At 53.6% G+C, this 15,949-nt stretch overlaps 1 protein-coding gene across 1 annotated transcript in view; it reads right to left on the reverse strand.

Annotated features, from left to right (window-relative positions):
* Positions 1 to 15,949, reverse strand: part of MYT1L (myelin transcription factor 1 like) — a 258,267-nt gene that overhangs the window by 97,881 nt on the left and 144,437 nt on the right. Inside the window, exon 5 of the mRNA XM_054728327.1 lies at positions 1,969 to 2,124. The gene's annotated coding sequence lies outside the window, so the exon portion shown is untranslated. The remainder of the gene's footprint in view (positions 1 to 1,968; positions 2,125 to 15,949) is intronic.

Here is a 15,949-nt window from a genome sequence, read left to right on the forward strand (position 1 = left end):
CAGGGACAGAGGCCATGTGTGTGGGGGGGATGCACACAGGGACAGCAGCCGTGTATGTGTGTGGGGGTGCACACAGGGACAGTAGCTGTGTATGTGTGTGGGGGGTGCACACAGGGACAGCAGCCGTGTGTGTGTGCGTGTGTGTGTGTCTATGGGGGGGTGCACACAGGGACAGTAGCTGTGTATGTGTGTGTGGGGTGCACACAGGGACAGTAGCTGTGTATGTGTGTGTGGGGGTGCACACAGGGACACAGGGACTGTAGCCGTGCAGGGGCAGAAGGGCAGTCACAACCCCTCCCTTCCTGCAGGCCGTCCCGTCCTGAGGGCAGCGGCCCTCTGTGCCTAGGACGCAGTGGACATAGGAGCCGCTCTCCCTGAGAACGACACCAATGACAGAAGCAGCCCCACGACACACTCTCTTCCGAAGCTGCCGTTCTTCATGTGCCCAAACCACAGCTCTCGCCAGGTGCGTGCCTGTGGTTAAGCTCCTTTTCTGAATGGATGTGTAACATTCCCCAGAACACACACACTGTAACTTACTGAACCATTCCTGTGAATTCCCCTACTAATGGATTTTTAGGTTATTTTATTTCATATATTTGCTTTATTCCACTATACAAAGGTGCAATAAATACCACACGTTACACATATTTCCATAATATGGTTTTTTAAAACGATGCTGTCGCTACTGTTAGACGTGTAAAAATGCTTGCATTGTTAGTAACGGATGATTCTGCCCATTCGCCACGTGCCCATCACCAACAGGTCCCACAAGTGCTTACCTCTGCGAGCGCCCCCCCTGCCCCGTCACGGCTTCGTTGCTCTGCCTGAGCATGAAGTGGGTTGAACGTATTTTCTTTTTGGCCTCTTGCATTTCCTCTGCTGTGAAGTTATTATTTCCACCCTTTGCTTATTTCTTTTTAAAAGTCCACATCACTTTGAAATAGCTCTTTGTATATTAAGGTGTTAATCTAACCCCCTTGCCCATCTTATCTGTTGCAAATATTTTCTGCTAGCCTTTTTTTTTACTTTGCTGTGGTAATTTTCTCCGCATATAACTCAACAATGTAGGCCAGCCAGCAAGCAGTTGATGACCTCTGCAGGTGCATCCTGGGCTGGCCGCTCTGTCCACCCAGAGCTGTGTGCCTCCTCTAACTGGCAGCTGCCTCCGCCTGACCTGCCCACCCCTCAGGGGGATGTGAACAATAGAGAGACCACATGAGCGTGAGGAGAGAATTGCCCTGAATGGCAGGCAGGTCTCTGAGATGCTTCTGAGACCGTCTGGTCTGTGTTCGCATTTCCACCCTAGCTTCCCCTAACTGAGATTCTGATGAAGTGTTAGTAAAAAAATAATAAAATTCAAAGATTCAAATATGTTTTGACAGAAAAATATTAACAGAACTGGACATTTATATCAATATTTAAATTATCCTTGTGATTGTCTAGTTCAGTGGTCGGCAAACTGTGGCTCGCGAGCCACATGCAGCTCTTTGGCCCCTTGAGTTTTTAGCAAAGGCCAGCTTAGGAGTACCCTAATTAAGTTAATAACAATGTGCCTACCTATATAGTTTTAAAAATTTGGCTCTCAAAAGAAATTTCAATCGTTGTACTGTTGATATTTGGCTCTGTTGACTCATGAGTTTGCCCACCACTGGCCTAGTTCATTGTTTAAATTCAGGGTTTTAAAGTATGTTTTAAGGGGCAGACAACACTAAAAGAATAAAGGAGAGGCAGAGGCACGGAGATGAGAGGGAAGACGGCGGGAAGGGGAGGACGCAGAGGTCAGGGGGCGGCAGCTGTGGTTCCGTAAGGAAGCAGCCTGACAGGCGGTCCAGACCAGACGTCGACCGGCGTCAGGACCTGTGAGCACCGTGGTCCCTCTTGCGCACAGGGCACACAGGCTCGCTGTGCGGACGGCTGTGCCGCCAGGCGGGGCCTGCACACCCCGGGGAAGGGCACCTGCTTTACCTTGCAGGAAGTCTTCCCTCCTAGGAATGGAGGCAGCGTGACTCCGTGGGCAGGACACGGGCCAGGGTCAGCGTCTCTCTAAGCTCTTATCCTGGTCCTCCCCAGCGTGGGACTATGGCGAAGTCACTTAGTTTCTCTGTGCCTTGATTTCTCCATCTGCAAAACATGAACAACAATGCACAGCACCAATGACCGCACCAGCACACCAGGAAGCAGCGTGAACAGAGCATGCCCTTTGCAATGGTCAGTAGGAAACTCAGCTTCCTCCAGGGTCAAATGTCTTCTTTCCTACCCATGGACAGAGGTTCCCCTGCAGAATTCTTCCCTGGACTTGGAGCCTCCTCTCTCGGCTCTGAGAAAGGATCTCCCGGGCCTTGCTCGGTTGGTCCTGTCTGGGACCAGCCCTGTCTGGGAAGGCTTGCTCCTGCCAGCTAAGTCAGTCTGGGAGAGGTTCTGCTCTACCTGAGAACATTCTAGAACTCCTGGTTCTGGGGCCCAGTGGCCCTCCAGGCATCCTTCCATGGCTGTCCTTCCTAGGTCTGGGATGGCAGCAGCCTACACGCAGCATGGCAGCACAGATCCCGCCTAGAACACGCATGTCATCCTGTGTAGTCTGTGATCTGTCTGGGGACCACAGGGGCTGGTCTCCATGTCGTTGGTAGAGCTAGAAGTTAAAGTTTAAGAACATTCTTTTCTTATCCACTGTCATTTGTCCATTAACAAAACTTTCTGCTAATTTTATGAATGAAGAAACTGACACTAAGAGAGGCTGAAAGATTTGCTCAAAGCTACCCAGGTAGTCAGAGGGAGCACCATGATGGAAATCTCGCTCTCTTGTTGGCAAATCTAGGACTCCTCCCAATGTCGCAAGTCCCCGAAACACCCCCAGGAAGAACCTAACGGGTGGAGACCAAGGCCAGGATTTGAGTCCCGTGGTCCTGGATGGCCTGTGGGTGGGACACTGAGTCCTTCCACCTAACACCTGCCATGGGCTCACTCCCTCCGTGCTGCCTGCTCCTGTGACTCAGGGATGAAACCTCCCGGCGGTTCTAACCCACAGCCGCGTCAGGAGCGCAGGTAAGTGCACCCGCATGTGGCGATGCTCAGACATGACGCACGGAGGAACGCACCTGATGCTGCACGTGACCAGCAGCATACACTAAGACAGGCATCAACTCTCCTCGTGACCCCTCATTCCAACAACAGGCACCGAGGCAGTGCAGGGAGGTGAGGAACAGGCATCAGGACCCTCTTCCTCAGGGTGCAGCAGCCTCCCTGCTCCTGGGAGCCAGGGCTTGCCTGCTGCTGCTGGCCCCCAGGAACGGAACATCCCTGGGGGTTGTTATTCCATAACAGGCTGCGTAACTAACAAGACTCATGTGTCTTGATAGACATTCAGGTTGCTTCCTGTTTTTTCCTGAACAAACTCTGCCCCTGTGGACATTCCTGCCGGCATCTCCTCCTCCAGCACAGCACTCGGATTTCTCAACCTTTAAGCCTGAACAGAACCGGGCGAGCTGCCCCTCAGCGTGAGTGGTGTCTCCGCTTGGTGGCAGGTGCATGTTGGACAGTCCCCAAGTCTGACTACTGCCCTGGCCACCATTTCTCTTTCCTCTTCTGTGAGCGACTGACTGTGCCCGTTGCCTTTTGGACACAGGTTGATATTTAATCTGGATATTTATTCTGTTCATGTTCGACATGCAGAGAATGCCTCTCCTCGGCCGCGGGAACGCGCCTTTTCTGAGGAGGTGCCTGGGTTCCGACCGGAGGACCGGACAGATGGCAGACTGAGAACGCGCAAGGGCGCGCGGCCAGGGAGGGGAAGTTTCGGTAAAGGACAAAACAGCAGGGCGCGCCATCACAGGCTGCCGACGCGCAGAACGGGTTTCGGTGCCGTGTGAGTGCGGCGAGGGGTCTCAGAGGGTTTCCAGTCCAAGTCGGGCGACAGTGATACAATTCCTGTTAAACTGGCTCCTCGTGCCTGGGCTTGCGCGTTCCACCTGGAACCAGGAGGGTCTGGCAGGGACGAGCACCTGCCCACTGGGAGCCCGCCCGCCTCCAGCTTCAGCTCAGCTTGGGGACAGCTTCTCAGGTACGTTTAAGTGCCCTTTATTTCACGGGACAGCTTTTCTTTGTCAGATTCAGAATCCCATACTACTCATTTTAAACAGCTTTTAAATAAAACACACACTAATCCAACCAGGTAACAGGTGGCAGGACCAGTGCTGACAGACATTTCCGTCTGTCAGACCTTCTCCGGGGTCAGCATGCCGTACGATGCTGATGCGTGAGGTCAAATCCGTCCTTATTTACCCATCCAAAAGGATCATTTTTCAGCCTGCAAGCTGACACGGTCAAATTGGTCAAATGCGAGAGAAGATGGATCTTCCACCCATGTGTGACCAACAGTGACAGGGACGTTTGTCTTAAAGTACCACCACCGCCGAGAAGGGACCGTGTCCTTCACAGGCAGGTCGTCGCCACACTGGGAGCCACCAGCTCTGCGACCACCGGAGGAGCCCTGCCCGGGACAGCAGTGCCGCCGCCACGCCTGTAAACGCCGTGCTTCCCAAACCTTCTTACGGTACCACTGGTGTCTCATATGTTGAAGGACCCTGAATGTGACTGGAATCAGGTCACTGCCGATAAGATAGGTTACGCCGTGATCACACAGACCAGGGTGGGCTTCCTAAAAGGGGGTTTGGACAGACACACAGGCAGGGAGAGCACGCGATGACCAGGGCAGACAGAGCGCGATGCTTCTAGAGGCCAGGGCCGCCACCGACACGGGGACACCAGACGCCTGAGCGTCGGAGCAGACGCTCCCTCCCGCTCAGGAGGAACCAGCCCGGGCACCCTGGGCTCTGACATGGACGTCCCCCTCCAGGCTGGGAGACAATGAGCCGCCGCCGTCCGCAGCCTGAGCAAGTGCACCATCTCTGGGTCTCCTCACCCCTCGGAGGCGCTGCCTACGCCAGTCTGTGGGTGAGGGTCTCTATTGGGGCTCTGGGGAAGGAGCGTCTTGGCACCATCTGTGACCCTCCTCACTCCATTCCTGGCTCTTACTTCAAAGCCACTGACAACAACCTCCACTGGGGGTTTTCATTTGGATGGAGGTGAAGGTCAAGGGTCACAGCCAAAGCCTAGCTTGAGGCCTGGCTCTCTGTCTTTGGCCAGCCTTGCAGGCTGAGGGCCGTCTTAGGCACATCTCGCATTGCCCTTTTCTGTTCAGATGGCACCAGTAGACGCTCCGGCTGTCTCTGGAAAATGGGGCAACAGAGGAGTAAGAAATCCTCCCATGTTCTCTTGGGTCCCAGGCCAAGCCTCCCCTGACCTGTGGAGAAGTAGGATGGCTAGTGCTGGCATCCAAAACGAAGACACATCCGCCAGGAGTCCTGTGTTTTGACCGCTGTACGGAGTCCTTGAGTGTCAGAACGAAGGATGGAGAAAGCAGGAATGGAGCTAAACCAAGGTCATAGGTTAGAATGAAAACAGGAAGTGAGCTGGGCAGTTTTAGCCTGCGGGAGGGAGAGGTGCAGCTCACCTGGATGGGAGAAGGGAGGGACCCTGCAGGAGAGTGCAGGGCTGCCGGGGCTGAGGCAGGAGGGGGACGCACTCCCATGGCTGGGCTGGGCATCTGTGGAGGCTCCAAGCCCGGGACAGCAGCCGCCTGCCTCCCTGCACAGCCCTGATCTGAGGTGGCTGAGGGTGGCCCTCTTGTGGGAAGGGCAGGTCACCAAGGGCTGCCTAGACCTGGCCTGTGCACGGTCCATTCTGAGAGACCTGCCTGTGCTGAACTCCACCACAGTCTGTGTGGACCCTCCTGTCCTGCCTGCAGCAGTTCGGATGGGGTGAGCCTCTCCCACAGGGTGGGGCTGCTCCATGCCCTTGGCCCTGCTGTGCTCGCTTTGCACACAGCCGGAGGACAAGGCGACGGGAGGAGCCTGAAAGGCTGCACCCCGCTCTCGGAGCCCCAGTCCTGGGCAGTCGGCTCTGACACAGCCGTGCCTGAGCCACCGACCTCGGGCTGTCAGCACAGCCTGTTTATCAGCCTGGAGCGAGGGCATTCCTTCCAGGGGAGCCCTTCCTTCAGGAGAGGCCTCAGGCAGTGAAAGGTTAACGTGATGCACTGCCTAAGGTCCCTTTGAAACTGGCTAATTCTGAAGTCCCTCAATTAAAACAGAAATTCGGGGCAAAATTTTCCTGGCCGGCTTGCTTTCCTTACACCTGGAAAGTGTGGACTCTTCTGAGAAGGCACTTAACATTGATTCAAAATACTCCCTCTCAACAAATGCCAGTTTCAGTAATTCTGAATTTTTTTTATCTTGACTGTAATAAAAACCTAGCATACTGTACCTACCTTCTGCCTCTGCTCCTACAGCAATTACTTTCCCCAAAGGTGCCCAAACCCCACACCCGGGCGCGCTTTCTCGCTCGCTCGGCCCCTGACGCGTCCCGTCTCGCACTGCTCCTGAGCCCCTCCTCCTGTGGGGGTGCAATTCCTCATTTTCAAGCTGCTCTTCCTACCCTCAAATTTAGATGCTCCCGGAATTCTGTTCCCGAGTCTCCACTTTCATTCTTGGTAATTCTGATCACTGCATGAATTTAACTTTTACCTCTAACTAAACAACCCATACAGCTTTGCCTCCAAGCTTGTTTTTTCATCAAATCTTTTCCCGGTTTCTGGCATCTACCTCGTCTCCCTGCCCAGACACCCAGGGATGCCTCCTGGTTGCTTCCCTCCCTGCCACCAGCCAACTCTGACTCCCACTTCCATCAGGGCCACCAACCCTCCGTCACCTTTCCTCCAGCGGAAAGTCACCCTGGCCTGCTCTTCCCTCTCCCGTGTGCAGCCAGGTGCGGGTTTACAGACTTTCTGTCTCAGCTCTGCCGTGACTCACAGCCTCCTCACACCGTCCTCCTGGTCCCACGGCATCTGGGCAGCCCGTCTCAGCGCCTGCTAACCCATCAGATGTGACTGGACCTGTGTCTATGTCTCCACTAGAGTCTAAGCCAGTGATGGCGAACCTCTGACACGCGTGTCAGTGCCATTTCTGATGACACGCAGCCGCTGAGGAGGCCGCATGCCGAGGATGAAACATTTGTTATTTAAACTATAAATATCGTGAAATAATGTTTTTTCCTCAAAGTGACACACTACCCGCGTTATGCTCAGTTTTTTGGCGAAGTCTGACACACCAAGCTCAAAAGGTTGCCTAAGCCATCCTGTGCACTCTGATGTTTTCACTGCAGGATTTTTTTTGTTTATTTGCAAACCTTATACAGAAAACCAACGTATAAGATGGAGGCGAGCTCAGACACTCTGGATGGAGCGGGTAAGGGGAGGGGACCCTGGCAACTTGGTTTTCACTCATTCCCCCTCGGCCACTGCACTTCTGGAAACCCCGGCTCCACAGGGCTCTGCATCCTGGGGGACGGGCTCCCTCCCGGCCTGGAGAGCCCCGTTCCGCCTGCGTGGTCATCAGCTCAGCCAGCGCCAGGGCCTGGACCAGAGGCCTGAGCTTCATTACCTGGGATGGTGCTTCACCCAGGAAAGGCCCCGTGGTCCTTACTGAGTTGAAACCAACATAAAACCAGCCCCTGGAAGCAAAGTCCAGACAGCTCTCTCTAAAAAGGCACAGACCCTCGGAAGCCCACCAGGTGGTTCTTCTCGGCGACCCCACAGGCTGGGGAGACAGACATGCCTCCCGTGGTCCCGAGAGCGTGGCAGTGCTCAGGCCCCAGTGAACTAACCTGGGAGGTGTGACAGACGCCACACTCACCTACTGACATTAGCATATATTTACATACATTTGCATAGAACATTCAGGTCACCCCCTGCTCCCAAACCTGCATGCTGGATGAATTTTTTAAGAAGGTAGTGTGACCTATGGCAATTATATTCAAACCCAATATTCAGAACAAGATACATGAAGCAAAACAAAAATCTAAACCAATCAATGACACGCCTGATTAGATAAAGACGACAGAGCTGCTTCGAGAAACAGAAAACCAGCTCCTCGCTGCCTTAAAGTGGCAGAGCCCACACCGAGACCTTCTCCTCCAGGATCACTCCCCTGCCTCCGCCAACACGCACTGGGCCTGTCAGGTGCCTAAGGTCTGATTTCCGGCTTTGTCATCATAAGGTGGCAGGTCCCACTGTCCCCACTGCACACGCCTCTGTGGACTGAATAAGCCCTGGCTGGGCTCCCCTGCATGAGAGCTGGACCAGGTGTGCTTCCCTCCTGACCAGGTCTGAGCAGGGCTCTGCGTGGGGTCTGGGGGGGTCTGCGTCTCATAGATGGAGGAGAGGGGGAGGGGCTCAGAGAGGCCCGGCTTCAGGCACATGATGAGGGAGCAGAAGGCAGGGGGTGGGGGAGGTGGAGACGGGCTGGTGCAGCCCATCTGAGGGGCCCTGACCAGTGGAGTTCCCTCCACCCACCACGTCTCCGTGTCTTAGTGACAAACAGCTTCTCACCCTCACTGGAGGTCAGCTTCTCCCTGCTGTTAGCTGCCAAAATTGTACTTTTCATGACCAGCTCCAATAAACCGCATGTCTCTAACCCCCACAGAACAGCCCTTTAGCTTTATGAATCAATGCTAACTCTCCATGAGTCTGGAGACTGGCATGTTGCCATCATTAGCTCCAGGGCACCTGGGACCTCAGGGCTAGCTGTGTCTCTGTGACATCACAGCAGTCGGGACAGTGAGCTGAAGCAATAGCAACATGCTTGAAGCAGGGCCCTGGGAGACACACTCAGGACAGAGTCCTATGGGAGAAGGCGAGGACTCCAGCCAGAGGTCACGTGACACCACATGGGAGGAGGCACTAGAAGGCGGTCCTGGCCCTGACTCAGTGGGCCCAATCCCTGGCCAGGAGACCAGTTCCCATCAGACTCCGGGCACCAGATCTATCTGTTTGTGGAGCTACTGACTGAAGAACCTTGAACATCAAGAGAAAATTAGCTTCAATATTTGAAGGTGACATGAGGAATGAGCATTTTTTAAAATTCTAGGATTCATCCTGCTAAAAACATTGATTTGAGTTACCATGTTCTCATAGAGATGACGGGCAACAAGGGCTCTGAGGTAAGCCCCTGAAAATGACTCCTGTCTCAGCTGTCTGTCCCGGCTCAGAACATTCTGAAGGACCGGGGGATGTGAGCAGCCCCAGCAGCCTGTCGGGGGCTGTGCCCCTGTGCCCGATGCACCTGATGTCGCGCTGACAGTCCCGGGTGGTAGGGAGGGCCATGCAGAGCACAGTGACTTTGGACCGACACACTGACATTCTTAGAACCTGAGCAGTGAGCGCGCGGGGCTGGGACAGAGCCTGGGCGGGTCTGGCTCTCGCCTAAGGAGCTTCCTCACTGTAGATGTGCGACTGAATTTCATTTTAAAATGGGATTAGATAGAGGGATTAAACAATTAAGTTCTCTTGCTGCAGTTTTAAAAGTCCTAGCAACACTGAGGGGAATGAACACAGCCATCTCGGTGTATAATGAACATGATGGGTCCAGAATGGTCCCCTAGCTTCTGCCCACAGTCTCTGTCCCCGGGGTCTTCCTGGCCCAGGCAATGGAACCCACACATCCAGTTGCTCATCTCAGAAACTCAGGGTCACCATTCATCCTCCCTTCCTTTCAATCCCTACATCAACAAGTCTTCATGACTTTATCTCGAAAATCCATATTAAATGGTTTTTCTTAATCGACACACCTCGGCCTAAGCTACACCACCTCACCTGACAAATGAAGCCCCTTTCGAATTGGCTCCACTGCTCCTCCACCCCTGTAACCACCCAATCTCCAGGCTGCTGACGACATTCTTGGTCTTTTATCAAATGTCTCCAGGACCAAGCATGAGGAATCCCCGGGTCACAGATCCTCGAGCTCCGGGCAGAGTGGTGGGTGCCCCCTCCTTGCAGCAGGAGCCTGAGGGCAGCGTGGCTGCCGGGTCAGCTGCTGACCGCCCCGTGGGTGCAGTGACGTGTCCCTGGTGTCATTCCTGCGAATTCTCTGGGTTCCTAGGATCTACAGCTTGCAGCTTAACAGATGGTTTCCAAGGGAGACGTGCAGCTGTGTCTAGCCAAAATCTTGCATAACAACCATCTCCCTCCTTCCCCCGGCACACGGGTACCTGCCAACAGGACGGCTCTCTGATTGCAGAGACTCTTCCTGACCAGGAGCTTGTGCACAAGCACTCAGGCCTCCTGAGGATCCTTTCATGCAGCTGCTCCGTCCCGCTCGCTCTCACCTCAACCTTCCCTCAGTCCATCTTATTTGCAGATTCTGTTTGGAAGACCATAGAATTGCATCTTTGTGTCAACTTTGAAGAACAGTTAAAGAGAAGACAAAATAACCTGAGTGATACGAATTACATTTTATTAAGCAATTAAATGATTTCTGTGCTCCAAGTCACACTGATCATATCTATTTTCTTAGGGACCTTGTTCTAGTATGTTCCCGACAATCAATGCTAAATTACAAAGGGGATCCCATGACTTTGCCTATTATTTTCTTATCAATTACCATCTCTGGCAGAAATAGAAAAGGTTCCATGCCTGCTCCCGGCACTCCCCGCCATCTGCCCCTGAGCTTTGATCATCCGACCCCAGGCCCTCAAGGCATCCCACAGCTTCCAGCTCAGTTTCATAGCCTCCCTTGCGGGGCATCTGTCCCTGTCTGACCCCATCTCTCACTCATTGTTCTTGAACTCAGCCCAATGGCAGCCTCTGGAACTCAGGGCCAGAGCTGCCAAGTTCTGAGGCCCCTACCCCACCCCGCGCATTCCCTCCTGGCTGGCACCTGGGCAGCCTCTCACGTGGAGCATGTGGGACACCTATCCTCTGCTCCTCCTCCACACGCTCTCATTTCCCTCCAACCCTCCAGCCTGAGTCTCAGCTCATCCAAGACTCAGAAGCCCTGGTGTTCCCCAAACCCAGGCCCGCCCCACACTCCTTGGAGATCTTTGCTCCCGGCTCAGGGTCATGACTTCCCAAACTCCCTACAACAGCCTGAATGAGTTCTGCACCTAGGCTACCAACCCCAACAACCATCACCTGACTCCAACAATGCACACTCCAGAGCTCTGCCCGGGGACCACATGGTGGGCAACAGCATGCTTGCAGGAGAACCCCCAGAGCAGTCCGCAGGCTCTGACAGGCCCTACCGCTCGTGCAGCTGAGACCAAGCCTGCTTTGGCATTTCAGATGTCCTCTTAGAAGGGGCTCTGACTCCCCTCCAGACACTCACGCTGATATTATACATGGACCCACTGCCCGGAGGGCCAGTCTAGCCTTCCTCCCCCAAAGCCAACCCCAGCTTCTTTTAGAGACTGGCGCTTTAAAAGGATCGGTGTCTAGTCACTTTAAAAATAATTCAGCTCACAACCAGGACTCAGTGTTCCCATCCCTCTCCCCCACCTCTATTTTGGGACACAGCCCTGTTATCGCTGAGCAGAATGACATTCACAGCAGGTACACTGACACATGGAGACTTGCTGATCGGCTCACTAATTGGATCTCTGCACTTGCAAGGATGATGGCACAAGTAGGTGGTGCTGAGACCTGTGAGTTCAGAACCCCACTTGAAGCCCATTTCCTGTAAGTGAAGGGCGCTGGCAGCTTCAGGGCAAGGCACGCGGTAATGCACCCAGCCCAGCCCGACAGAAGGAATGCCACTTTGAACAAGAACACTGATAACGCATAAAGGAAGCAGGTGTTTTCTCCCCTTCTCCCACAGAAGAACACAAGATTGATGCAAGAAGCTCCCCCAGCACTCATGAGAGCTACACATGCAAATCTCCCATGAAACGATGGGAGCCTGCCCTCATCCATCACTGCACAGCCACTCCGCAGCGTCCCTCCTGGAAGTGCTGAAGCAGCGGCCTTGAGAGAGGAGGCTCCTGCAGAGCCAGGGGCAAGCGCAGAGCCACAAGGTTGAACAATTCAGAGATCAGCGCGCCACCCACCTGCCTGTGAGGCACAGGATCAGCAAGAGAACATGCACACCAGACCTCCTGACTTCTGACACTCTATATAGTATTTTGTATATAACAATGGATTTATATATTTATACTAGAAGCCCGGTGCACGAAATTCGTGCACGGCGGGGGGTTGTCCCTCAGCCCAGCCTGTACCCTCTCCAATCTGGGACTCCTGGAGTGATGTCCGACTGCCCGTTTAGGCCCGATCCTGGTGGGACCGGGCCTAAACGGGCAGTCGGACATCCCTCTCACAATCCAGGACTGCTGGCTCCCAACTGCTTGCCTGCCTGCCTGCCTTCCTGATTGCCCCTAACCGCTTCTGCCTGCCAGCCTGATCACCCCCTAATCACTCCGCTGCCAGCCTGGTTGATGCTTAACTGCTCCCCTGCCAGCCTGTTTGCCCCAACTTCCCTCCTCTGCCAGCCTGGTCACCCCTAACTGCCCTCTCCTGCAGGGATGATCACCTCCAACTGCCCTCCCTTGCAAGCCTGGTCCCTCTCAACTGCCCTCCCTTGCAGGCCGGGTGCCTCCCAACTGCCCTCTCCTGCTGGCCATCTTGTAGTGGCCATCTTGTGTCCACATGGGGGCAGGATCTTTGACCACATGGGGGCAGCTATATTGTGTGTTGCAGTGATGATCAATCTGTATATTACTCTTTTATTAGATAGGATAGAGGCCTGGTACAGGGGTGGGGGCCAGCTGGTTTGCCCTGAAGGGTGTCCCGGATCAGGGTGGGGTTCCCTTGGGGTGTGGGGCGGCCTGAGCGAGGGGCCTGTGGTGGTTTGCAGGCCGGCCACGCCCCCTGGCGACCCAAGTGGAGGCCCTGGTATCTGGAATTTATTTTCCTTCTACAATTGAAACTTTGTAGCCTGGAGCGGAGCCAAGCCTGCTGCTCCCTCCGGGGCGGCAGCCATTTCTGTGGCAGTTAATTCACCTTCTACAATTGAAACTTTGTAGCCTTAAGTGGGTGAGCCTGGCCAGGGTGTGCGGAAAGCTTTGCTTCCCCTGTTGCCGCTGGCAACCCTGGCCTGCTCTCTCAAGCTCCATTCTGCCGCCATTTGTTTGAATTTGTTTACCTTCTATAATTGAAACTTTGTAGCTTGAGTGGATGCTTAGGCCTGCAACAGCTATGGAAAGCTTGGCTTGCTCTGTTACCTGGGAAACCTTGCTCTCTGTGGCTGTAGCCATCTTGGTTTGGGTTAATTTGCATACTCACCCTGATTGGCTTGTGGGCATGGCTTGGCTTATGGGCGTGACTTATGTAGCGGAGTGATGGTTAATTTGCATATTACCATTTTATTAGAGAGGATCCACAAATAATTATGTATTTATACTAGAGGCCCAGTGCACGAAATTCGTGCATGGGGGGGGTGTCCTTCAGCCCAGCCTGCTCCTTCTCCAATCTGGGACCCCTCGAGGGATCGGGTCTAAACGGGCAGTCGGACATCCCTCTCACAATCCAGGACTGCTGGCTCCCAATTGCTCGCCTGCCTGCCTTCCTGATTGCCCCTAACCGCTTCTGCCTGCCAGCCTGATCACCCCCTAACCAGTCCCCTGCTAGCCTGATTGATGCCTAACTGCTCCCCTGCCAGCCTGTTCACCCCTAACTGCCCTCCCCTGCAGGCCTGGTCCCCCCCAACTGCTCTCTCCTGCATGTCTGGGTCCCCTCAACTGCCCTTCCCTGCAGGCCCAGTCACCCCCAACTTCCCTCCTCTGCCAGCCTGGTCACTCCTAACTGCCCTCCCCTGCAGGCTTGATCACCCCCAACTGCCCTCCCTTGCAGGCCTGGTCCCTCCCAGCTGCTCTCCCCTGCTGGCCTGATCACCCACAACTGCCCTTCCTTGCAGGCCTGGTCCCTCCCAACTGCCCTCCCCTGCTGGCCATCTTGTGGTGGCCATCTTGTGTCCACATGGGGGCAGGATCTTTGATCACATGGGGGCAGTCATCTTGTGTGTTGGAGTGATGGTCAATCTGCATTTTACTCTTTTATTAGATAGGATAGAGGCCTGGTGCATGGGTGGGGGCCAGCTGGTTTGCCCTGAAGGGTGTCCCCAATCAGGGTGGGGGTTCCCTTGGGGCATGGGGTAGCCTGGGCAAGGGGCCTGTGGTGGTTTGCAGGCCAGCCACGCCCCCCGGTGACCCAAGCGGAGGCCCTGGTATCTGGGATTTATTTATTTCTACAATTGAAACTTTGTAGCCTGGAGTGGAGCCAAGCCTTCTGCTCACTCTGTGGAGGCAGCCATTTCTGTTGGGATTTATTTATCTTCTATAATTGAAACTTTGTAGCCTGGAGTAGAGGCTGGGCCGGCCAGGGTGTGCGGAAAGCTTGGCTTCCTCCATCACTGGGGAAACCCAAGCCTCCCTCCTGCTCTTTCTCTGCCCGCAGCCATCTTGGTTGGGTTAATTTGCATACTCACGCCTGATTGGCTTGTGGGCGTAGCTTGTGGGTGTGGTGGAGGTATGGTCAATTTGCATATTACTCTTTTATTAGATACGATAGATATGTGATATTAACATATTTACATGTAAATGTATTTGTATTTTATTTGTGCATATATTTGTATATATGTGCATTTATATACAATGTATCTATGTTATAGTATTTATATATAAAATACATATATAAATACATTATACACACACACATCAGATGTACTATAAGCCCATGTGGAGCAGACACAATAGTAACAATATGTACAGTCTGCACAGGGCCCTGGAGACATGGCAGAGACACCCCCCCACAGTTAAGGACATTGGCTCGGCAGTTAAAATGCCTACCTCGGGTAGAATCCTACCCGTGTCATTTACTAACTATATAACGTTGGGCACATTATTTATATTATGCTCATCAGTGTCCTCTAATACAAATTATGGATAAGAACAGTACCAATTTCATGGGAGTTTTGAATACTAAATGGTATATGCTGAGTGGTACTTTTCTAACCAAGCTTGATACCTAGTGGATACTTAATATTTGGCTACTATTATCAGCATTTAGTCTACGTTCTTTCCATGTAACCCACCTCATTGATCTGTATAAAGCCCTTTTATTGCTACTTTTTGGAAAAGGAAATTAAGACTTTGATGGGATTTGCCCAAAGGCATACAAATGGTTACTGGCTGTGCCAGGACGAACCTAACGGCACTCGTTAGCTGTTTTAAATGAATTTGCTGCAAAGAGTCAGGAGCACAGATTTATAAAGCTGGTGCTATTCCAGCAGATTCCTCCTTCTGGATGCATGGGCAGCTTTGCTTTAAAACAGGCACCATTCAGAGCGCAGTTCATGGAGCTTATTGGGAAGCAGATACTGGTTTTAAGTCAAGTCTAGAATGGAAGTGGGTGCAAAGGTGGCTCTTGCTGGGCTCCAGTCTGAGGAAACTGGGTTTCCTGGGGTGCCAGCCACAGATGCCCCAGTGCTCACGGCTCAGCAACCACAGTGGCTAATTGGGACGCACCAGGACAAAAAGTACCCTAACCCAAAACCTTGTTCTATGGCACTTCTCTCTCTCCAACAAGAGAAAGGCCGATACGTGCTTCCTAACCGAGGATGCTGAGGAGAAGGCTGTTGTGGACAGGACACGGGCACAGGGGCTCAGTGGGAGTCACAGCAGAAAGCCTGGGGAGTGAAGGTCTGGGACTGGGCTGCCTTCAGCTGGTGCTGAGTGATGGCCGTTGGTGCCACAGGCCCTCCCACCTGAGCATTTCTGATTCTGAGTTGCATTCTAAGGACAGGACCAAAGAAGAGCAGTCTAGGGACCCACAGTCTGAACAGCTGCACGATGGCAGCTAGACAGGAACTGATGGTTGAAGGCATGGCGCTGGGCACTGGAGACAGACGGGGTGGGCTGAGGAGTGGAGGCAGGTGGCCATCCCGTTCTGGACAGAGACAGGCACCCACCCCTGAGTAAACAACCCGCTGTGGACCCAACTGAAAGGGCGCCGAGACAGACCACCCCACATCCTCTCCCCTGTGAGCCCCAGGAGCACACAGCACAC

Source organism: Eptesicus fuscus, chromosome 16 (genome assembly GCF_027574615.1).
Source record: "Eptesicus fuscus isolate TK198812 chromosome 16, DD_ASM_mEF_20220401, whole genome shotgun sequence".
In the NCBI taxonomy this organism is placed as follows: Eukaryota; Metazoa; Chordata; class Mammalia; order Chiroptera; family Vespertilionidae; genus Eptesicus; species Eptesicus fuscus.